The sequence below is a fragment of the Scatophagus argus genome, chromosome 8, assembly GCF_020382885.2.
Source record: "Scatophagus argus isolate fScaArg1 chromosome 8, fScaArg1.pri, whole genome shotgun sequence".
NCBI lineage: Eukaryota > Metazoa > Chordata > Actinopteri > Scatophagidae > Scatophagus > Scatophagus argus.
Window position 1 is genome coordinate 24,639,528 of NC_058500.1, and position 24,644 is coordinate 24,664,171.

The following is a 24,644-nucleotide window of genomic DNA, read 5'->3' on the forward strand; positions in this document are numbered from 1 at the left end:
ACATACGTTTTAGTTGGGTTTTAGTTCCCTCACATGCTATCCTGCTTCTGTAAAGACGACGCCAAGACGATCTGTTTTCTTAATAACTTACTTTCAATACTGTCAAATCAAGATATTGTATTGTTATAAATCTATCAAAACAAGTATAAAAGTGTCAATAGTTTTAGCAACATTATAGCCATTCACAATTGCTTTTCAAGCTGATTTCTGTTGTCTCTCTATTGTGCTGTTTTGTCAGCACTGTCATGAAGATACCTTGCTATTGGACAACTTGTCTGAGTTCAGCAAAGATTAATTACATTTACTTTGTTCCGGCCGGAGAATTCACTGATCACACCAAAATTCACTGGAATTCAGTTGTTCTGTTGACATGTTGGAGTGATCACACCTTAACACATTATTGGTGTTGGTCCTTTCATGTCATTTGTGGAAAGAAAAACTAGTTGATGCACTTTGCTAAGATTCTTTGAAGTATTAAACACACACTGTGAATATCCAACTTGCAGCACAGGGCTCCAAGAAAACAATCCAAACTTGTTTTGACCCACCTGCAAACACTGCATCTGGTGGCCTTGTACCCTTATTTTCACCCAAAACCACCCACTGATTAAAGCCGTGAAGTATCCTGCAACACAGGACAGGAATCAATAAGTGAATTAGACTCTACTTTCAGCTTCCTCTCCAGCCAGCCGGTCCCCAGACCAGCTGCCGGGATAATGGGTCTGGATATGGGGGGGGTGGCACTGGGGGACAAAGAAGCTTTAAAGTAGTGTGATGTACTGCTGGTACTGCTGTGACATATTATTACTACACACTTGTATATAGTATGTAACACTTACAGGGATGCACTACTCCAAAGTTCAGGTTTGACATTTCCTTCAAAGAAGAGCAAGATGCCACAGATGCCAGGGAGAAGAATGTTTGGTCCTGTGTGGTTGTTATTTTTGTGTTGTCATTGTTTAAGCCGTGGTGACATCTTTGCCACAAAGGGAATTATAGTGCAGATCCTCCCAGAAATCATTCGCCACGGAGTGTCATATGCGCTGTGATGTCACTGCTGCTCATGCTGCTCATGCTGTGATGTCACTGGTGCTCATGCTAACTATTTTTATCTTACTTGATTTTATTGCTCTTATTCTTTTGACATTTTATGTTTTCTTTTAACTTATCTCAACTTTCCCTTTATATGGTCTTGTCTCTGCTTGGCCTGACTGCTTGACTTTCTGTTATTACATTGTCTGCCTGATTATCCTACTTTGTGAACCACTTCTGACTATATAAATAAAGTTGCACAATGGCAGATGTGCTTCCTTTGTGCCGTAACTGGAGCCTCCATCCTGCCCAGTTGCAGACAGAATAGCACAGTGAAGTATATACCATGTATATACCATGCAGTGGTATATACGTGGACGATGTCACACTTGTATGGCCATACATTGTCCAATCAGTATTTAACTGACAATGACACGTTTAAGCAAAAAAAATAAATACCTTTTTCTGCTTTAAGATAGTTTAAGGTAAAGTCAGTAATTATAATATAACATATATTTTTCTGAAACTTGGCATTCTGCGTAATGAATACTTTTACTTTAGTGACTTTGCATGTGTTTTGATGTTAATGCTTTTGTAGTCTTTCTTGGAAAAGTTTGAACGCAGTAGTACACATTTTAAATGTTTTTATCACATTAATGATTCAAGTTTTTGAAGACATGAAGTACAACACAAATGGCGAATATATATGATACAACTTTGACTTGGCATAGTAGGAAAAGTATAAGTTCAGAACTGGATAATAAAATAGATAGCAATCTCATGTTTGATGTATAGTATGCAGAGACAGTTAGGTTAGCCTAGCATAAAGACTGAAAGCAGGAGGAAACAGCTAGCCTAGCCCACTCTAAAGTTTTAAAGAATCTGCCAAAACAAGCCATCCAGAAACATAATCATTTTTTTGCAGCAGTACTCCCCAAGACCTGTAAACAGTTTTGATGTGTACTGTTGGTGTTCCCATTTATTATTTGATTTATTTGATTCCATGCTAAGAGGCAGAGAATGACCACCTCAGGGAAACCTTCTGTGTAGCATAGAGATGAAATAAATGGCAGCTACCGTTTTCATAACACATGACTCATTCTGACATGACAATGAACAAAATGAAGGACTTCAAAATAATAATAATACTACACACATGTGTAGAGAGAGAGAGACAGAGAGAGAGAGCTAGTGGGCATCCCTCTAGTTTCCGTGTTTTTCTACTTAATCGCACACTTCTGTACACATTTAAATGTCAGGAAATTAAATTTTTGTTGAGACAATGACTCGTCTCAGCAGAGAGATCTTGAATTCTGCCTATCCTCAGCCCCTTTCATATTGCCAGGAACTCTCATTACTCATTACTTTGTGTTTCTGTTAGTGCCATTTTTCTCCCTGTGTTTGGCAGCCGACCGCTTGTGTTTGTGCCACACTCTTAGCAGGGGTGTGATGTCATATCACAGCGCCATGTTCTGCTGCCACAACGGTGCATCTGCTGTTGATCTTGGTTTAACTAAGGAAAGCCATGCCAAGTCAGGCCTGAATTAACAGGATCATCACCATCAGTAAATATGGGAAGAGTACATATTTACCTGACAACAGTGTTGTTGGGTAAAAATCTCATATCTTATATGCGCTGTATTTTCAGCCTTGTTTCATCAACATAATAACAGTGGTGTTTTGATGGCACAGAGGAGCATGTTAGCTAATTACTCGCTACGCAGCCAACTTGGTAGACTGGACTTTTTTCTTTGCTGGACTTATTTGATGTGTTTTCACTGGTGGTGTGCGAAAACATTGTGATGCATTTTCTCTGTAGCTGACGGCCGAGCAGAGCTTTCGACACAGTCGCTGGGTCTTGCACTTTGGCTTTCAGAGCGCAGCAGGCAGTGGAGAATACATGACACACTTGCACTTCTGTTGTCTTTCATCCCGTCAGGTTTCATTCAGTCAGTTTCTCATTCCATACCGACTTCACAGCGATGACATATAAAAGCTTCGGCGTGGCTGACATTTTGCATGCAAACGGCTTGTGATCTCTCAAGCAACAAACGCAAAACATTCAGAGGAAGTTGTGAATAAACTTCTAGAAGCCTGCAGCTAGTGAACTAGGTTACTCTGCAGTGTGCCGGTTAGTCGTCAAGCATTTCTCAACCGTTTAAAGCCTGTTTTTTTGAATGCATGAATTATATATGGAGAAAAAGTCTTGAAGGCGAAAACTCAATGGACTCTTATCTAATCCATCCGCTACAACACCTGTCCTTTAAGACTTCACTTCAGCTAAAACTTCAGCTTCCTTTGGTTGTATTGTCTACAAACAATAGTTCATCATTCAATCTGCGGGATTCAGAGTCCAGATGACTACACTGGCTTTCAGGGGAGTTTGTTTCATTGGTTTCTTCGCAATATCTGTTGAGAGGATGAACTATCAGTGCAACAGTTAGTTAAATCCTTAGTATAATGCTAATTAATAACTGACCCTTGGTTAATCCCTGCAGTAACTTTTGCTCCCCATCACACTTTTCAACCTTGCACTTCACATGTGCAGTCGACCATGTAAAAGCTGAAAGATTTGCCAGTGAATCTTAAAGTCATTTTTAAAATGATGGCTTGTTTTCAGACAGAAGTAAACAGTCATGCTTCTCATTTTTAGTTTGATTATTTGTAGCTAGCGAGTTACCTAATTAGCTGAAACTAACTGATTAACTGTGAGAAAGTTGAAAACTGGGTTGCAGGATCATTCACTGTCACTGACACACACGTTGTAGTTTATTTTGACTGTGTGCCACATACTCAAAAGCAAAAATGCTAAAAGCAAAAATGTGTTACTACGCAACTAAAAATAGCCGCCAATAAATGCATTATTTCCTCTGCACTGCTTGAGCAACGTTAAAAAGCACAGTGCCGAGCAATTTAGGGAAATTGTCGACCCTTTGTTAGAAATGGGGCTACATATCTGTGATCTGTTTTTAAAGATTTACATCTTCAGAAAGAAGCAATGGGGCTAGGACAGATTAGGAAAATCAAAAAGCTTTGAGACACAAACTCATTCCTAGTTGAATTTTTTGTGGAATTTATCAACTGTAAGAAACAAACATAGAGTATTTGAGCAGCTGTCAAAAGAAACTTGAATGTAACATGGCAAGGACACTGTAATACTGTGAGTCCATACTGAGCATCTCAGTGACGATGGTGCTCTGCTGCTTCAGCGTTAGGTTCTTTGTCTGATGCTGATACATGTTAGAGTGCTGCAAAGCCCAACATACAGTACAAACCTGCAGACTGCTGAGGAGGACTCTGTGAAGGACAAGCAGCTTGTTTTTGAGAGATCTGGACTGATGTATTCTCTGTTTTCTCCCTCTGCTGGATGTCTCATGCAGGGAGGCCACAGACTGATTCACAGAGGCACCTGTAACGTGTAATGTGCCCACCTGGTTACACGCACCCACATACAGAACAAATTTTCTTTTTAAACAGATTTCTTTCACAAAGCCATTTTTTTTCTCCCTTTCTTTTCCTACCCACCCAGCTGTTCCCCGTGTGTTTGTAGAAATGTTGGCAAGCGTCGTGTATTTGCTTTTTACGTGTTTGCTTTGGATGCATGCACAAACAAGATTGTGAAAACATGTCAATGTAGTGTGCTCTTAGTATGCAATTATCAGGTTTTTCAGTAATTCCCTCACATATCTGTGTTTGTGCATGGTAGTATTGTATGCACATCTTTGTGTGAAAAAGCTGTGCTGCGCTCTGAGTGTAATATTGTTTATTTGTCACTCCCTTAGGTGTTTGTGTGTATATGCATATGTTCATGTGCGAGTATGTTTGTGTGCACATTATGTAAAAGCGTGTATGGTATCTAAGTGCGCATGTGTGCTTGTTGTTTCTTGGTTCTTGGATTTTCACCATGTGCACATGCACCACATGTGTGTGTGTGTGTGTGACCTGTGTACGCTGGTGTTTTGTACATGCACCAAACTGTGCCGTCAGTCGTGTGTGCATCTCTGCCTAGATCCATATCTGCATTCTGCATGCTTGTTTATCTTGCCACTCTTGTTGATGGTTCAGAGGAGGATCCAGTGCTGCTGGCTGTTTTTCTGTCAGTTGTTCCACATGCAGCCGCCACCCCTATTAACACTTCCATTAATACTAGATCACAGATGGAAATCATCCTCTCACCCCGCAGATGCTTTTAGATTTTGATGAGTGTTTTTATTCAACTCCCAGGGAGAGAGGAGCAGCAGGAAAACTAGTTTTATTGATGGCGGAGAAAATGTACTGCTGCTTTCTTTCCAGTGCTCCTGTTCTGACTTTTCCCTCACCACACAGGTTCAGTTTGCGGCAAAGAGAAAGAAAGAAAGAGGGCAGAAGCAAAGATGATGGTTGGATTGACAATGAAGAAAAAGCTGAGTGGGATTTAGCAAGGAGAAAACAAGTATGTTTGTCTTATTTGCATGCAGGCCTTCCAGCTCCTTAAACTTTCAATCTTTCCAGTTGCGATCCCCATGCGCACACTTGACAGACAAGAGACGAGCGCAGCAGAATACAAAGTGGCTTTCCATGTTCATATTAACACGCAACGTATAGTCCCATATATGCATACAAACACACACACACGCACGCAATCGCCAGAACGCGCGCACATACGCAACACTTATGCACAATCACACACTTACACGCACACATTCCCTGACTCCATTACCCAACTGCTTGTCACTCACAAACACACATATTAACATTCATGCTCACACACACCTACCCTCTCAGATAATCACTTGAATGCACAAACATACATACATTCACACATAAACAGATGCAAATTCCCTTTCAATCTCACAAAGGCGTACAGATATCACAATCATAAACTATTCAAGCATTAGGCAAAAGCATTCTTAGACATACACAGAAATGCACATATTTAAGCCCATACTCGCAATAGGGGACACACACGGCGCTACTGACTTGTTACTGTACTGGTTGTTCAAACTCATCCACACAAACAGATACACATATTGTGCTAAATGATTTGTTTCCTCCTCCTCTCTGATGCTTATGAATAATACAGGAATCTCAGGGGAACTTTTTGCTTCACATAAATAAGAATTTAGATGGAAAATTGCATTATTAATCTGTGGCTTCTGGCTTGGCTTATCCTGTAAAGAATTCACACAGTGTTGCAAGTTTACAGCCTCACAGGAATGGAGGCCTAAAGGGCCAACGAGTTATGAGGTAGCAGATTTCAGTATTTGGGAAGTAAGCCAGAGGTGAGTTACACTGACAGATTTTCTTTTTAACTGGTGATCTGGGATACGAAAATGATGTTAAATTCTTGCACACATGACATGTACACTGTGGTTAAAATGCACCAGCCAACCAGTCAAAGCTTACAACTACCGCTTAGCTCCATTTGAAATGACAGCCCGTCAATGAATGTAGCAGGTTTATTTTTTTAACTGTAAAGCATCCCACTTAGCACATATAAAGAACTCAAAGTTTCTGGCATTTTCTTCTGTGATAAGTTGTCAAATGGGGTCACTTGACTTGGACTTAAGTCAGACTCTAGTTCCCAAATTTCAGCTCAACTTTGACAGAATCAAAAAAGAACATGAACATGACGTGCACGTTAACACCAGAGGTTTGTGACTTTATTTGGAATTGAGCCTTTTGACACAAGAATACTTCTTAACTTCACACAAGCCCTGCTCAAGGTTTCTGCCTGTTAAAAGGGAGTTTTTCCTTGCCACTGTCTGCTTGCTCAGGGGTTCAGGCTCTGGGTCTCTGTAAAGCATCTAGAGACAATTTTGATTGTATAAAGTGCTATATAAATAAATAAATTGAAATTAAATTGAAATTGAAAATTAGAAGTATGTTATTGCACCACAGATCAATTATTTCCCTTCATTTTCTGAATCAACTGACATTAAAGCACTCAAAATTAACTCTTGCCAAGCAGCAAACGCACGTAAATTTTCTGTTTGGTGAGTAAACCTCTGACGGCTGTCTACCACTCTGGTGGGCACATGTTTGTTCTATAATAGTGTTTTGATGTCACACACACACAGGGACGGGGACTTCATGGTGCATTCAGGCGCACCTTGTAAACTCTGAAACCGACATTGCTTTGTACAGCAAAGCATATGGCAATGGACGATGACTTCAAGGTGCATTCAAGTGCACCCTGCAAACAACAAAACAGGAATTGCAGTATTAGACAGTAGTAGAGTAGGCATTAGACAGAGTAGTAGTGGGCAGTAGTAGACAGATGTCCATCAGCTTCCAAGTTTGACATTTGAAGTCGACAAAGAATGGTGAGTCGAGGCTGTGTCGTTAAGATGGCATTACATTTGGTGAAGACTGCACTATGACTCGTTTAGGTCTTAAAACCCAAAGTTAAGAACTTGACTTGAATCATAACTTGGCTGGTGAATGACTTGGTCCCACCTCTGGCTGACAGTAGAGAGGCAAAAAGAAGGCGCAAAGTGCAACAAAGGCCCATGGCCGGAGCTTGGAGTTATAAGATAATCTAGCCAACCAAATTCGAGCAATGTTCATTAAAAATAATTGTTAACATGTGTTGTTTATGTATATATAAAAAAAATAATAATTAATGGTATAAGCCTGGCTGAGGTTACATTTAAAATTCGAAATTGAATGAATAAAAGAATGTAAAGAAAAATAAAAATCACACGTTGACAGACTAAAATCATTTAGTAACATTACATCCAGCCACTCTCACAACTTTATTTTAATTTTAGGTTTTCTCTCATTTAGCTTTGTGTTCAGTTTCACACAATTAAAGAGCCAAAACAGGTTCTTTTTTTAGAATTCAGATTTATGTGTATTTTTCATATATATTTATATCATTTTCTATATGTAGCGGTCACATTTCATTTATTTTGTCAAGCCAACACTAATATCTGTCGTTTGTTTAGGTCAGCTGCTGACTTCTGTTGCTGTTTTTATTAAACTCATCTGTGAGCACAGTTTAGCTAATATTAACTTCGCTATGTAAACTGAAAACCTTCGTTTTGGAAATGTAAAACCCGTGGCCTTGAGTCGGCCTGCTCGCAATATTTTTGAAATTCAGGGAGGGTTGAATGCTTCCTTCCCTACGACCTACCGTGCAGATGGGCCTCTAACCTTTTGGATGTAGGGTGAGAAGGGGAAATTCAGACTGTGTTTTGTAGACAGGTGATCATGTTGGATCCTTTTTGTTGTGCCAGAAAAGACTGGAATGGTTAAGCCTTTAAAGGGAAGATGTTGTTTTTCTTTTTCTTTGTTTTATCTTTCTTTGTTTTCTACAAAATAAGCCGTTTCTATAGAGAGCAGTTGCATGTCATCCAGCCTTTTATTCAGTTCATTTATCTCATCCATGAAACTCTTCTTCTTTATCAATTCTTTTGTTGTTTCCATGACCCTCTGTGCGTCCTCTAAATGCACATGTAAAGGACTCCCAGATGTTGTGTGGGTGGGTCAGATGAATTTTCATTATTTACAAGAAATTCTTAATAAATTATAAATGTAGTAGCATTGAAAAGTGATAGGTTGAATTTCCAGTAGCTGCGCTGCAGTGATATGAATTGTTACAGCATGATCTGATCTAAGATCATCACAAATAATACGTTTTAATGTCTTAGAAACAAGAGAGCGCAAGGATATGAGAAGCCAATCTATACAACTAGATTATTGCTCTTTCTTTCTTTCTTTCTTTCTTTTGTTTCTGTCCATCCATCTCCAGGTACAGCACATGTCTGCATGGCCTTGGCCCTCGGGGGCCTCCATAAAGAACGAGAAGGAGACTATCCCCAGCTATATGTCTCACGTGAGCGCTGCCACGCTTTTACGACGGACATCCAACCATAAAACTATACTGCCCTCACATGTGTTGAAACACACACATACTGAAACAAACTGAAGCCTGCACACATGCAGAAAGAAATGCATAGTGGCTACTCATATGAACGTGTGACTGTCCACGGCTACATTTGACAAGCAGGGAACATTTTAGCACTTTATGCACGTTACAGTTTTTCACCATGTTGTTTTGATGCAGTTAAGCGTGATTTTGAGGACAGATGACACAAACACCAAAACTGTCATTTGCAAAGCAACTAATGCATGCTTCAAAAAGTCTTCATCATCAAAATCACATCCTGGTGTCTAAATAAGCACTGGAACAAATATCTCAGACCTGTCGTCATTCAGTGGTGATAAAAAGTTTGGTCTTTTATTTTTAATCTAATAATATATGAAATAATCCATTTAAAGTTTTCAGTCAAGCTAAAAGTTACATTCTCAGACCATTTTAGAGCATGAGTTATTTTGGCTGCTATGTGTGCTCACTGAACTCATCACATTAAATAAACATCATCACCAGATTAGCAGCATGTATTTCTCAAAGGCAGAAACTTTTTTTTGAGGAAAATATTCATGCTGGAGAATCTGTATGTTTGCAAAGGAGGAAGAGTCATTCCTTTTTTTTCAATCCGACTATTTAAAGATCCCATCCTACTTTCAATGTAAGAGAAACAAACAAACAAAAAAAATTCCAAAGTTTATCTGAGGTTTATTTGAGGATTCAAGTGTCTCAGTGAGACAAATCAAGTGATCAAGTGAGTATCCTGTCTTCCAAAGTTAAGACTTAAGGTAATTTTACAATAAAAACATGTAAACTTTGGCTCAACACCAGAATACATTTTTGCAGTGAGAGGACTGTGTGTTTTGTCCACCATCACCGAATGTCCATATTGTCCACAGAGAGACAGTATGTAAGTATTCTGATTATTTACTCAAGTAAAAGTACTAATATCACACTTTGATACTCATACTCAGCTACTAGTAAAAGTTGTGTTTTCAAAAACTTTAGTTTAGTAGTATGTAAGTATCACTGGTTATATGCTTTAAGTAACAAAAAAATAAAAGTACTCAGTAAAATATAGTAAAATATACTGTAGTTGAGTGAAAAGGAGAATATTTGCTCCTTAGGTGTAATAATAAGAACAATAAGAATAATAAACTTTATTTTTATAGCAGCTTTCACATGAGAAATGCAGCTCCAAGTGCTTATAACAAAGAAATTACATGCACCAAGTGTGTTACATAAAGCACTTAAAAGACAGAATGAAGATAAATACAGAAGTTAATTAATTAATTGATTAATTTAGATGAGATGATTATAATAGAAAATACAATAAAGAAATACATAAAAACAGTGATAGATTGCACTAATAAATGGAAAATAAGGTGAAGAATTACATCCATTTGACAATGATAGTAAAAATGAGCCAAAATAAGTATGAAAATAGAATACTGAGAAATAAAACAATAATTAAACAATAAAAAAATAATAATAAAGGAACTGAATGATAATAAGTAGATCACAGCTAGTTAAACGTGAAGAGATAAGTTTTCAGCTTCCCTCCTAGTGGTATGGCTCAGTCCTAGTCCCGTTAAAGGCTTTGAGGAGGACTTGGAAATCTGGGAGGGGAGCTTGTCTCGTCTCTGGTTAAAGGCTGAGCAGAGTTATGAATAAGCTCAAGTCTATTGGCTTTTTTTTTTTTTTATTAGGGAGACCAGTAAAAAGTGTGTTACAGTAATCAAGTCAGTTTTAAATGAGGGCATAAGAAGTGAAGTAGAAGCACGCAAAATGGAAAAAGTAAAAGTACTTCATATTTGCACTAGAGTACATTACGAGTAAACTTTGTTACATTCGATGTGTACATACACTATAATTATTTCATATGTACTGGGCAGAATTGCTTTCTGGGTTCATCCTTTACATGACGTACCTGCCAGAAAACTCAAAAGTACTTTGTTAGTACCCTTAAACAATGTGCAGGCTGTAACCTAAAACTAAACTATGCTGTGTGTGAGCATGCATCAGGTATATACATTTATATGTGTGTGTTTATTTATCTGCAGTTGCGCTCAGTGTCCATTCAGAGGGGGGGCTGTGAGCTCACAAACAGTGAAGTGCCTTATTAAGAGACACAAAGCCCTTGGCAGGTGCTCCCTCCCTGGCTTTGTCTCTCGTGCTCTCTGCTGTTTATTTGTTCAGCTCATAGAGAAGTCCCCTCTCTCTTAGCCCTCGGGGAAAACAAAGGCAGACGCACAAAGACAGGACAGCCCCTGCATCCTGGCAGAAACAAAGCCAAGCTATCCACATGTCAGGGATGGCATGGCATGGATTGGAATGGCAGGTGTTCCATAGACGGGAAAGCTGGAAGCAAACTTTTCTTCCCTTTTTTTTTTTTTCTTCTCCTGAAGGACATGAGGCAGTCAGTGCAAAGGTGTAACCATTAACTAGTACACAGGGATAGATAAGGCAAAAAAAGAAAGAAAAAGGGCAAGTACGTACAGCTATTGTACAGCCATCTTTTGGCATCTGTCAAGGTGAGAGGTCAGTGGTCATTGGGGTGATCAAACTTCCAAAAGTGAAATGTTGGATAAAAGTAAAAAGAAAAAACAAAAAACATCCTTCACTTTTACTTCTACTCACAAACTGTACTTCACGGTTGTGGAGATGTGAAATGGTTTAGTACAGAGACCTTCAGATGTTTTGGAGTGTTTGTACAGTTTGGATGTAGCAGCAGAAACTTACTACATACTTACTTTTATTGTCCATTTCATCAAATTTACTCTCCTTTTTTTCTTTTTTTAAATCCGTCACCTTCATTGTTTATTTCTCATTTTTCACTTCACTTGTTTAACGATGCTTGTGGAAAAAAGAGGTATGATTTAGGGTATGAGGTTTTGAAAATATTTCTATGTTCACAGAATGTTTTTTTAATTGTAGGAGAGGGACTACATGTGATTTTAAGAGTTTTTATAATTGAACCACAACGGACACAAATTCTTATTCCGATTACTTTAATATGCCTCATGCTTTGTCTGGAGGGAATATGTAATCTCAGTATCCCTGAGTTAGACTGTTGTACACATGTTTAATTGCTAGTGGAGATAGTAGGAATTAATAGCATGGTGTTAAAGAGTTAATAATACATATGTATTCACAGAACAACATAAAATGTAAGTGTCTTCAATTGGCTAGTCCTGCTCTGATCATCACATACAGGATATGTGTCATAAAGTACTGGTTTAACTAACTATGTGGCCAGCGCTTCTGCGATCTTGCTTGAACTGTGGAATTTGCTTTGTTGCCAGCACCTCAGCTAATTAGGGAATTTGACCACTTGTGATTTAACACATGGACCAGAATAATATTCCTGGCATTAGTGCCTTGTCAATATGGACCAATACACCCAGGATCAATACTTTGTCAATATTTGTTTTTCTGGCTCTGCGTGTGTGTGCGTGTTTGTGTGTGTGTATATGCACGTCTGTTTGTGTGGGAGAGAGGGCTGCTTGCCAGCTGTGCAATCTGTTCAGTAATCTCAGGTCTGGTCTGTACACACACTCCACAATCTGCTCCGGTAAAACTGGCCCTACCCACCCGCACACACACACACACACACACACACACACACACACACACACACACACACACACACTATCTCTCTCTCTCTCTGTCTCTCTCGTACATTTATTCCTACGAAAACCTCACTGTTTGGCTACATTCGTTAAACGATTCCAACCGAAATTAACTTCTTATAACAGATAAAATTGGGTCAGTTAATTTCCAAAAATGTCAGCTCTGCTTTTTGTATTTTTTAAATTAGAGGCAACACGCACACATTTCAGATTTAAATTCAGTGCATCCATACAGGCTCTCCTGGAATAAACCTGGAAATCCATTGAGCATTATTTCTTTCTTTTACTTGTTGTGAGTGCTGTCTTTCTCAAAGTATACATCAAGAATATTAAAATTACTGCTCGCCACGCACTGCTACTTCCCAGCAGCTAACCCACTCTCTTCCTGATTCACAATAACCCTTATCAGCCCAATTTCCCTTCTCTCTTCCCTTGCCCATTTTAACACGACGCCCTGTTTGTTGTTTAAATGGAAGGGAGAGAAAATTGGCCACTTTTGCTGTTCAGAAACTCCCGCAGCTGTCGGTAATCGCTACGTGTGTGCATGCGTATGTGTGTGTGTGTGTGTGTGTGCACTCGCCGTGGTAATGTGCAGTTACCACAGTGGGGGTGTGTGGGGTGGGGGCTTGGAAAGAGGGGTCATGGCGTGCGGCGGAGAAAGCACTATTAGGAGAAAATGATAGGCCTGTCCCTAAAACTCCATTATACAGCAAACACTTAAAAGACTGGACTGGCTTCATTACAGGGCAACATGAATCATGCAGCACTCATAGAGGCAACTGGCCTCTCTCTCTCTCTCTCTCTCTCTCTCTCTCTCTCTCTCTGCCCCTCTCTCCCCCAGCACAGCCTTCTGTTTAAACTGGAGGATCGCCAGGAAAGAAGGATGGAGAGGGATGGAGCAGAGTTAAGAGGAACAGAGGAGGCTTCAGTGTTGCCGAGGGCCAAGCCTGTTTGCCTCAGGTCTGACAAACAGGAAAAAAAAGAGAGAATGAGAGGGAGGAAGAGAAGAGAGGAGATGGGGAGAGGAGGGGAGGAGAGAAAAGCAGATAGGACCATAAGAAATAGCAGAGAAAATAGATGAGGCAGGAGGAGAGGAGAGGAAAGAAGTGAAGGAGATTAGATGGGAGGAGAAAAAAAGGAAAGGGAACAAGAGGAGGAGGAGAGGAGTTACTTGTTGGGGCATGCTGTAGTCTGTGTGATGCATGGAAATGGGTGGAAGTGTGATTTCAAGTAATCTGTTGCGCGTGCGTGCATGTGTGTGTGTGTGTGTGCGTATGCTCTTACACTTGCCTGCTCTTTTGTCTTTGTCCATCTGTGTGACTGTACACAGTTGTGTAAAGACAGACACTTAGCATTCGTGTACATTGGTAATTTGTGAAGTGTGTGTATGTGAATTATAAACATGTCCCCATATGCACAAGTGTGTAGCGACCATGTGTTTTTTTTAGTAGTTTATGTGTGTAAAACTGACTTTTTTTTTTTTTTTTTTGATGTATGTGTGTGTGTGAGTGTGTGTGCACTCCAGAGTGTGTCGCAGCATGCTGCCAGAGGGCCGGGGCAGTGAGCCAGACCCTGGGCACAGCATGACACTGTGTCCCGATCTGTGTTGTGAATGCCTCAATTACCCATCAGCCTGACAGAGAGGGAGTGTGTGTGTGTGTGGCTATAGACAGGGACAAATGATTTTGGATTTTTGTGTCTTTTATCTCCTGTAAACTGATGTTTCCCAAACCTCCACTCATGTTTTTATCATTTCACAGGCACTTCACTCACATCACTAGATTTCACTGTGCCCTTTATAAACCCTGCGTCTCCAGCTCCTTAAAGTTTTACACTCTCTGTCTCCAACTCAGAACAGACCTACCTGCTATCCCAGGTATCCTGGGAAATTCACAGGAGGTGCTGAGTGTCACAGCGCGATTTGGAACGAGAGCAAGTGGGCAGCTTGCATGTGAGGTGATAGCCTCTCGTGGCTGAACAGACAGAAAACGCATTTCACTGAGAATTTACTCTTACTGGGAACATTTTATTGCACTTACAAGTTGTCAGCTGTAGCAGCGTCATCACTTACTTCACCTGTCTCTCCTCTCCTCCACTCCTTATATCTGTAGAGTAGTAATACAGGAAGTGTAGCTCAGCTAGGCTTTCCTGACATCACAGACGTACATTAATGCATCACTTAGGCAGAGAAAACATCATGAAATACATGCATGGAACTCACAGTCAGTGACTTTTTCACTGCCAACAAAGAAACAAGGCAATGAGGATGAGCAGAAGAAGAAGAAGAAAGCAGAAATAAATCCATAATTTCAACATTAAATTTCCAAACTAAACAATGGATGGATGAATGAATATTTGGCATTATTTTTTTTTTGCCATAATAAAAAAGATTTATTTTGTTTTGGCAGAACAAACCTGAAAGTTACATGATAAGTAACAGTACACACAGTCCCTCCTGAAACACTTTGGCCCATGTGCTCGAGTAGTGTTTTTTTTGTTTTTTTTTAACCACACACAGTGTGTTTTAATGTTAACACTGAATGTAAACTTAATGAACTTAATGTGTATTTGTTTACAGTAAAACTTCAAAGAGAACTTGGGTAAGATATGTGTGTGTGTGTGTGTGTGTGTGTGTGTGTAAAAATCCTTCCCAGAAATTCTGAATTCCTGAAACTAGATATAGGCCCAGTGTCTCACACAAAAACATCTGATATTGGATGCGTGCGGTGTTTACAGGGGAAATTTAACTCATAAGAAATGATACAGGACTTAATAAGTCTTATTTATCTGCTGCAGGGGATCATGAAAAAAGACAGCACACCTGTCTGTGATTTGTTTTCTTTCAGATACCACGAGTGTAACAACGTAATTACTTTTCCATCTAAAGCCATCACTCTGCAGCTCTATCTGCCGTCACCAAGTCGCTCTGTGCAGCACATCACCTGATCTGCAATTCACTGACAGACACTAACGTAGTCGGAAGCAGTAACAGCGTGAGCTTGGGGTTACCTTAAATCATGCAGTTTCTTCTTCAACAGTATATGAGTGAAACTGTCTAACCTCTTAATTAAAAGCCGCTGCTCTGATCAGATCACTAGATGCCAGCAGCTAATTATGCACTCTGAGCTAAGAGAAAGGTTTCCTTCTTGCGATGTTGAACATTTTCCACTTATTATTTTTGTGATTTGTGCAGTTTATGCCACTTAAGCAGCGAAGGGCATCAGTCTCTCCAGAAGTTCTCAGTCATTCTGGTTTGTTTTCCTTATTTTTAGTGCTCAGCAGCAAAAAAAGGACATCCTCATAAGTAATAAGGAATATCTATTAAATTACTAGATATTTTCTCTGTTATCTATCTCTCTGTAGAAATGTCCATTTTGCCCACCCAGAGCATAAAGGGGGACTTCAGTTTAACCCTTTGTGCCCGAATGCTGTTCTGATGTTGGGATCAAACAATAGCAGGAAATCTGTTCACACAGACTGATGAAATAAAATGTGACTCTTTCTGAACCCTTTTAAAGACGAAACAGCTGAGAGTGACTCAGGGCTGAGCATTAAGTGCCTGTGATTCTCCTAACTATTGGATAATGCTTTTTGTATGAAATGGTTTTGTGTTGTTTATTAGCTGACTTGGGAGTCCCTAATGTCCAGTTTCCCCCACCAACAGGGCGCTAATGATAGTAATGACAGTAATCATATAATTGCAGAAATTCCTGATTCAGTTATCAACGAAGAGGTACTTAAAGTTTCAAGTTTAGTCATTTTTTTTATATATACAGCCCAGCATCACATATTACAGTTTGCCTCAAGGGGCTTTGTAATCTGTGGACCATGTGACACCCTGTGACCTTTGATTCAGCGCTGGAACATGCATACAGGTGCTGTGAGACAGGACGCTGAGTTTGCGACCTCTGCATACCTCAGTGTTAGCCCATAAGCTTTGTCCGCATGCTCCTCCTTCAGCTTCTTCTGTTGTTTACAAAAACACTACGATGCTGTTTCTTTCCTTTTCCGACTAGTTTGATGCGGGCGGCGATGAGTTGAAAGAATGTGTGATGTATGCATGTTTAGCAACGTTTGAGTGACAACATGTGAAACAGCTGAGATGATTACTTGATTCACGTACAAAAGTCAGCTGCTTATTATGATGATTGTTTCCAGCTTGTCATAAGTGCCAATCTGTTGCTTCTTTTTGTCTATATGAGAGCAAACTGAATAAGTTTGGGGTTGTATTATACAAGAGATTTGATAACGTGACCTTTGGCTTTGGGAAATTATGATGGCCGTTAATAAAGAAACTCATCTGCAGGTAAATGGATAATGGAGGTAAATGTTACTTACTCAAGTTGAGAGATTGTGAATCAAATCTGATCAAACCACAGAGCCCTCATGAGGCAAATTAACTTTTAGAGCCTTCGATTAACCCACTATTTAATATTTTAGATAAATTTTTGGGTCAGTTTTGTTCATATTAACTAATACCACAAATATCTATTAGCCTCAAGGGGCTTTATGGCATGCTACTTCTTTTATTAAAATAGTGAACAGAATTTAAGTTATTATAATTTTTCTCTGTTTTGACCTTTTCCTCATACATCTCTGCTGCATGTCACTTTGCAGAAGCTTTGCCCTGCAGTTACTGCTCCAGTTAACGTGGCTCCTTACAAATCCAAGACATGAGGCAGGAAAACCGTGGCACCAGAAGTTATTGCTGGCTTAATTCTGTCTTACATGTTCCATGGCAAGTCATCAAACTCTTCTGCAAACAGTACTGAGCTTCTTGTAGTCAAACAGGAAATGCTGTGCCATAATTTAGTGAAAAGCTTTTTGTTCCAGTCCTTATGGTGGATACATTTTTTTTTTTCATTTTGTGACAAGTTTCATTTCACTGCACATGCAGAGTACTTTAAAAAACTGAGTAGGCCCAACTTATCACAAAAATAAAACACTGTCATCTCCTTTTCCAGTATTTCAGAAAGATTGTAAATGAATTGGCATGGAAGTAATTTTACCTCAAGTTCTTTTTGTATTTTCACAGCGTATATGATTCCACGGTTTGGTTTGTGTGATGTATATGTGCGCGCTGAAAAATTACTCGCACAAATATTTGTAAAGTCGTGAGAGCATCGGAGCATTCGCGTTTTCTTGCCTGTTTCGCTTCTCATTCCATTTTGCCTCTTCGCCTTTCGCCTCCCTACCATCACCATGGACATATGAAGCTCTGTCATTAGCACAAGGTGGTTTTGACACTGAACTGCCACATACCACACTGTCATTAAGAAAAAACTGAGGACACAGCCGCACACGCAGTCATTCACTGGAGTGGGATGAGCTACATTTTTCAGATACTTGAGAGGCGATAGATACAGCACACTGCACAGCACCTAAGGTTAATAACATGTTTAGGCTTGGCCAGTGGCACTGTGCTTTTGGACACGTCTGTATGTACATATGACCCATTCTCATGAACATGCCATTTCAGCAACACCTTCATTATATTTGGTACAAACATCCACGTGAAGATTAAAGATGAACTTCACTGTGACATCATCATGTTTTCTGTCCATTTTTCAACAGTATTGCGGGCCATATTTCACATTTGGTCGTCTTAAGTGCACACCTTGAAACTCTGTTGAGACTATGTGTGAAGACGTGTGTGAAACTTCCACATAGGATTTGCGGCTTCCGTGCGCTGTACGAGGCATGCAGCAGCAGTCCACACACACTCGCTGGTCTCGCTGACACTGAGCTGCAGGTGATTGTTGTTGCACCATGTGATGAAGCTCTCTATCATTGCTCTCTGCTCCTCTGTCAAAATAGTCTTTAAATGATGACAGCATGAAATTATTTCCCGGAATCATACATGTCCACACAGCGATGACTTCTTTTCACCCAGAACATGTTGCCTTTTATTAAATTCCTTCAAAGTCTTCCCTTCAAATATTATATAAGTCTGGATAGACATGCATATAAATTGCAGCTGATGGAGACTGCAAGGTGGTAATTCCAATTTTATCTCATTAAAGTATGTGAGGTATCTCAACGAAGGATTTGATCTGTTATTGCTCTTTCTAAAACATAGTTGTGTGTGTTTCTGCAGTGCGTCATCAAGCGTCAAAAGATGAACTATGTGAGTGAGTAAAAGAAGTGCGATACACGAGGTGGGAAAACAGGATAAAATATTACTGCATTGATGATCCATCTTGAGTTGGATTAGTTGGTTACTATGGATACCATACATATATGCACCAGCTCTTGACACACACACTCTTTTAGAGCCTGACCTTCTTCAGTCCCTCCTTCACTATCATAACATCACTCACACACGGCCCACTCCCAGCCTCCTCCCCACACCATAATGACATTTGCATACAGATGTCTCACTTGTGCTGATGATGCATGCAACGTGCATGTGTGTGTGTGTGCGTGTGTTTGCAAGTGAGTGTGCGAGTGTATAAAGGCTGCAACTATAATCAGCTGACATCTAAGTACAGGTTCGGGCTTGAGGGCAAAGTAGAATGTGCAACCTTGTGAAAAAAATCTCATTACAATCACTATCACCATTATTATCACAAGTATGACAACTTCTTCTTTGGCCTGGAAAAATAACACACATGCAGCAGTAATGAGAGCATCTGAAAAGTGAGAGGTCGGGGGAGGAGGAAGGGATGGAGTGAGGGATGAATTGAGAAAAAAAAAGACTCCTTCTAGTTTGCTGGAACAACTGTGCCTGGCAGACACTAGTAAAAAGGGGATTGAGTTGAACTCATCAGGGCCCTGTTCCAAATCTATGGCCCTGCCCCCACCCTCCCTCTTTCACTTCTTCTTCTTCTTCTCCTTCTTGTAGTGTTTTCTTCTCTTGCCTCATGAAACAAGCCACCTACACTTTAGGACATCTGCTAAGCTGATTTTCTGGAGCTTAGCAGCACCACAGTGGTATCAAAGAGATTAGGTGAAACAACATCCAACTCTGGCTTTGTGCTGTGTTTCAATAATGCAGCGCTGTGCGACCGGGCGCATGTGTTTGTGCCCGTTCGCCTCCAGCGCACGCTCGCCTGCACACAAGTTTGCAGTGTACGTGCGTGGGTGTGTGTGTGTGTTTGTGTGTGTGTGTGTGTTATGCTCGGTGTTACAGTGCCATAAGTCACAGAGCTGGTGTAATACAGTTGGATCTGAAGTGTGAGTGTTTCTTTGCGTACAAGCATTCAGAAAGCGGAACCAAAGAGCTGCTTCAGAAGATCTCTCAGTCTTTGTTTCTGAGCCAAGCCCATTATCAGTGGAGAAAAATAATCTCCTGAAAATAAACTGTGATGTTGGTGATGCTCTAAACCCACTAAATGTTGGAGTTATTTTTGTCGCATGAGACCTAACAATCATATATTTGCACCTAATGTGTATTTATTCCATTTATTTTTCTTACTTCCACACAGCGCTCGTGTTAATTTGTTTTTCTTCTGCCATACATTTGATGATGAAAGGGTGCTTTATGAAGCGAAGTGACTATATCTTTCTGCATTATGCATGCATGATGGCTAACGCTTAGTAACTATCCACACACGTAATTAAGTAGTGTAATGTAATAATGTCATTTATCCCTCTGGGTTTAGGGTTTGAATAATTACTGCAGAGTCAGCCTACTGTGCATTATATTTGTGTGTGTGAGTGTGAGTGTGTATGAGTGAAAGACCATGACTGCTTGCTTGCTTTTTTCTCCTTGTGTGTGTGAGAGATCAAGAGGAGTTCTCATTTAGTTTTTTTTTTCTTTCTTTCCAACAGCTTTCACTTTTTTGTGCTTGCTAACTAGAGAAAAAAAAGAGTGGGGGGTGGACGGGGGGGGGGTGGAATAAGAAAAGAGAGCAAGCTAAAGAGCGTCGGGTGCTGTGTCAGTCTGATATTTTCCATAGTGACAGCTGGGCCCAGAAGCTCAGAACCTTTTCTTCTGGCACACAAAGCCCATTAAGTATGCCACTCGCTCAATGGCCCCCGCAGCCTCCAAATTGCTCCAAGCTCCTCCCTAAAGTGTGGCAGCCTTTGTCATTGTAATCAGGCCTTGTATGTGAAGTGCTGCCTGTATTTACCGCTGCTCAGGGTGCATATTTGCCCAGCCTGCTGCTGCCGGGTGAGCGCAGGAGAGGGAGAGAAAGACAGCAGCAGAGAGAAAGGACAGGGCTAAAAGACAGTAAAAGATAGAGTTGGAGAGCTTAACAAAGAGAAAGGGAGAGGAGATGGGAATAGTTGCTAGCATGAACAGAGAGACGATGAAAAGATGGGAGGGTCAAGTCTGAAGAGAAGGTGCGAAGAGTCAGGATGGAGTCAGAAAGGGAAGTGCAGAAATCAGCAGAGAATTTTACTGTGGGAGGTGACGGGGTCAATCAGTCGACCTCAGCAAAGGGATGCAGGAGGAGCAGTGTGATGCTGGTCCGGGCTGAGGGTAGAAAAGGAAGGCTGTGACGGGAGGGCTTATTTACGACTGCCTCAGATGCTACGTGGCTCGAGCTGTTACCGTGCACGTTAAGAGACTCACAATAAGTTAGAGAAAGAGAGGAAAATAACTTCCACAGTAGGTCTGGATTAGTCTAAGTGACAGACAAACTGACAGAGAGGTACAGCGGACAGACAGAGGAGCAGACGATGCAGAGAAGTGGAGCGATGTGATGCCTTTTGGCATAGCTGACCCTATTCCACGTGTCAACCCCCCCACACCCCCGTGGAGAGGCCCAAGCTGTGGATCTGGTTGGGTAGACAGAGGAGGGTGGGGGTGCTCTGAGGATGACGGTCATCCAATGTGGCACCCAGACCAAACTTTGTCTGTCTCTTGGCCTTTTCCTTTCACTTTGAGTGTGTGTGCACACGCCTGTTAAAAATTCATAAGTCCCACAAAAGAGACAGGAAGGAGAAGAATAATAAGTGAGTAATAAAGAGCCAGAGGCAGTTTGTGTCTTTATCAAGAAAACAGCGTTTTCATACATAAAAGTTGATTATGTTAAAGGAAGGGTTCGCAATTTTTCAAGTTTCTCTTGAAGGTATTCTGAAATACCTTTTCCTTACCTCCTCCTCCTGTTTATGCTGGCTGTTGCTCGTCCTGCATGTCAGCAAGGACCATAATACAAGTAGCTGGGGAAACAAACAAACAAAGAAACAAACACAATATGGAAGTACAGCTGAACCAATTAGTCAATTAAAGATTGAAATGTCTGCAAACAATTTCGTTGAGTTTTCTACGTGTTTCATGTGGTTTCCACAGAGTGGCTAAATGTAACATGAATAAAACTTTAAACCATTACCTTGTCTTTGGACAGTTTTATGTTAATGTAGTTAATGAAGACAACAACTGCCATGATTCCATGCTACTTACACCTTTTGTTTTTATTTATTTTCTGCAGCAGAAAGGACATCCCGTGCATTTAATTGATTTTTTTTTGGGATTGACAGAAAAATAACTGTCAACTATCTTCATAACCAGGATATTGTTTTCAGTAACATCCAGTCTACAGCGATATAAGAAAAGCTTCTTATATCGCTGTAAACTCTCAAAGCAAAACATTGGAAGATGTTGCCTCTGAATGGCCACTTTTCACCATATTCTCACAACACATAGACTAACAACCTGAAATGCAGAGAGAAACAATCAGCCAAAGAAGTGAGGATTAGAATAATCTTAACTAATTTTAACTTCAGATCAATTTTGGGCAGTAGTTTTGAGGGCTGAAAACCCGACCACGTCTTTGGAAACATGTTAGGAAGTGATCTTATATTGAATATTGTTTTAAGACAGGCTTGAAAAATAAAACTTTTCTTTGAACAAACATGGCATGTTTAAATACACTACAAAGACACTTCTCTTCTCTGTACATATGTGGGTGAAGTGTGTAGCTGTGTCTAATGGGACTTGACAGATATGGGTATGATCCTGCTGTATGGATGTTAGAGAGGGAGACTGGGAGTGAGGAGGGAGAGAGAGGAAGAGGGAGGAAGGGCAATAAAGCCATCATGTTATGAACCTGATTGTTATCGTGACACTGGGAGTAGGACTCTGAGCCCAGAATGTGTGAGTGTGTCTGATATCTCGCTAAGCTGCGAAAAAATAAAAAAGAATTTCCTGTCTTGTTCTTTATACATATCCTCAGATCAAGACCTTCTCCCCAAATTATGCACAATTTCTGCTTTCTTTGTTGCTTCAAACACTGAGAAAAACTTCTTCCCTAAAGCAGTGCAATGACCCTTTTTTGTCTCTCTATGTACTCAGTTTAGAGTGAACATTTTCAGAATTTTTGAATAATGATGATGAAGACGGAGTGAAATTTCCATTAATTACCTCATGCAGGTCCTGTTTCTTTATCTTCAGTGTGTGTGTGTGTGTGTGTGTGTGTGTATTTGTTTAAACTTTGTCACCACTGTCCCCAGGACAGCTGGAGGCTATGACAGGGTTCAGCTGCTTGTTAATGCAGAGAATAAGAGGAGAATGGGGTTTTGTGTGGGTATTTGTGTGTCTGCATTAATGTCTGTGTGTTTGCATATGTCTGTGAAAGTGTAGTACATATGTGTGCTCCTTAACAGCAAAACTTTTTTTCCACACACATGAAGAGTCAACTTAAAAATCTGTAGATTTACATCTGTGTTGTTTTTGGTTTTTCTTTTTTGCCATGAAAGCAGGACGGGAATGGATATGGGGAGTGAAGGGATAGCTTAAAGATGTGATTTGTAAAATATGGCAGAATTTTGTTCAAAACATTCAAAAAATGATCTAACATTATCAAGAGAAAATGAAGACATCTGTGCATTGTGTTGCAGAGGTATCTATTGAAGTTACCGTGCTAACCAGCTAGCCTCGGCCCAGCTTGTCGTGTAATACCACCTTGTACCACTAGAGGCGAAAGTCCAATAACCCCCTGTAGTTTCAGCTGGGAGATGTACGCTAGCGGCAAGCTCTATTAGAGTTTGGTCCAATAAACAAAATTCCAATGAGACATAAAAAAACCCGAAAAAAAACTTCATAATCATCTTAGTTTGTCTTTCCACAGTCTGGTTTATCTGAACTAAATCCTCAGTTCACAGAGCCAAAGATAAATACAACAAACACTAGTGAGCAGCAGTTGGTGATTAGTCTGGTGATAAGCTGCACCCTACATTTTTGGAGCCATCTTTGAATTCTAGCTATATTTTACAAGTTGTGCCTTTTAATGTCGATAAGGCTTGCTGTTAACTAAAGAATGAAAACAAATGTGCAAAAAATTGTAAGAAATGTAAATGGTTGATTAAAAGCCAGTTTCTGCCTGAATAAGCTGTGAACTTGGTTTTAGTTTATTCCAGTAAAAACAATTTGTGAGTAATTTTGGCTCAGCTGGGTTTGATTTTATTTATTTCAGTTAATAATACATTTATTTTTGTCAGTTTAGTTTAGTTGCGAAAACTGAATTTATTTTTGTTTCATCCAACTGTGTTTCTTTTGCTTTGGTTTTGCCTAATGTTTTTTGTTTTACTAATGTAGCACACAATTATTCACCCATTCAGGTTTACAATAAAGGAATAAAACTTGATTAATCTCACACCAGTGGTACTTTTAGTTATCACTGTCAGTTTAATCTTGTAATAGAGGATCTGTGATGTTAAGTTTAGTTGCTTTTAGTTTTGTGAGGCTGAATAGCAGAAACTGTTTGGTCAGTGGGTCAGCTGAGGTTACTTTAGGCTAATGTAACAGTAAAAGTTCAGTCTTACGGTATACCAGTGAGTAAAGTGAATTTGTTTTATTTCTTTAGTTAGTTTCTTTAATTATTTTGGTTGCTGACATTTTTCAAGCTTATTGTGAGGGTTAAATGATCTTAGTTTTTATTAGTTTGGTTACATGTAATTTAGCCCTTGCTAACTTAGTTTAGTTTAGTTTAAAACGCACAATAATTCAGTTATTTATGTTACATTGACTCACAACTTAAAGTAAATGTTTGGACTGATTTGAGAAGCTTTTAGTTTAACAGGGTACCATTCACAAATAAACAGATTTCTGTACCTTTGTCACATGACGCACAGTTATTTGGTAACAAGCAACTCTCTTACAGAGACGCAAATAGAAAAATGTGCATGAAATAGCAAAATGAAGAAGAAAAGCTGTAGAAGGTGGTGAAGTTGCTTTA

General features: G+C 39.9%; 1 protein-coding gene across 8 annotated transcripts in view; it reads left to right on the plus strand.

Annotated features, from left to right (window-relative positions):
• The window catches only part of LOC124062917 (myelin transcription factor 1-like), a 100,559-nt gene that overhangs the window by 35,833 nt on the left and 40,082 nt on the right, over positions 1–24,644 (plus strand). The window lies entirely within an intron of this gene.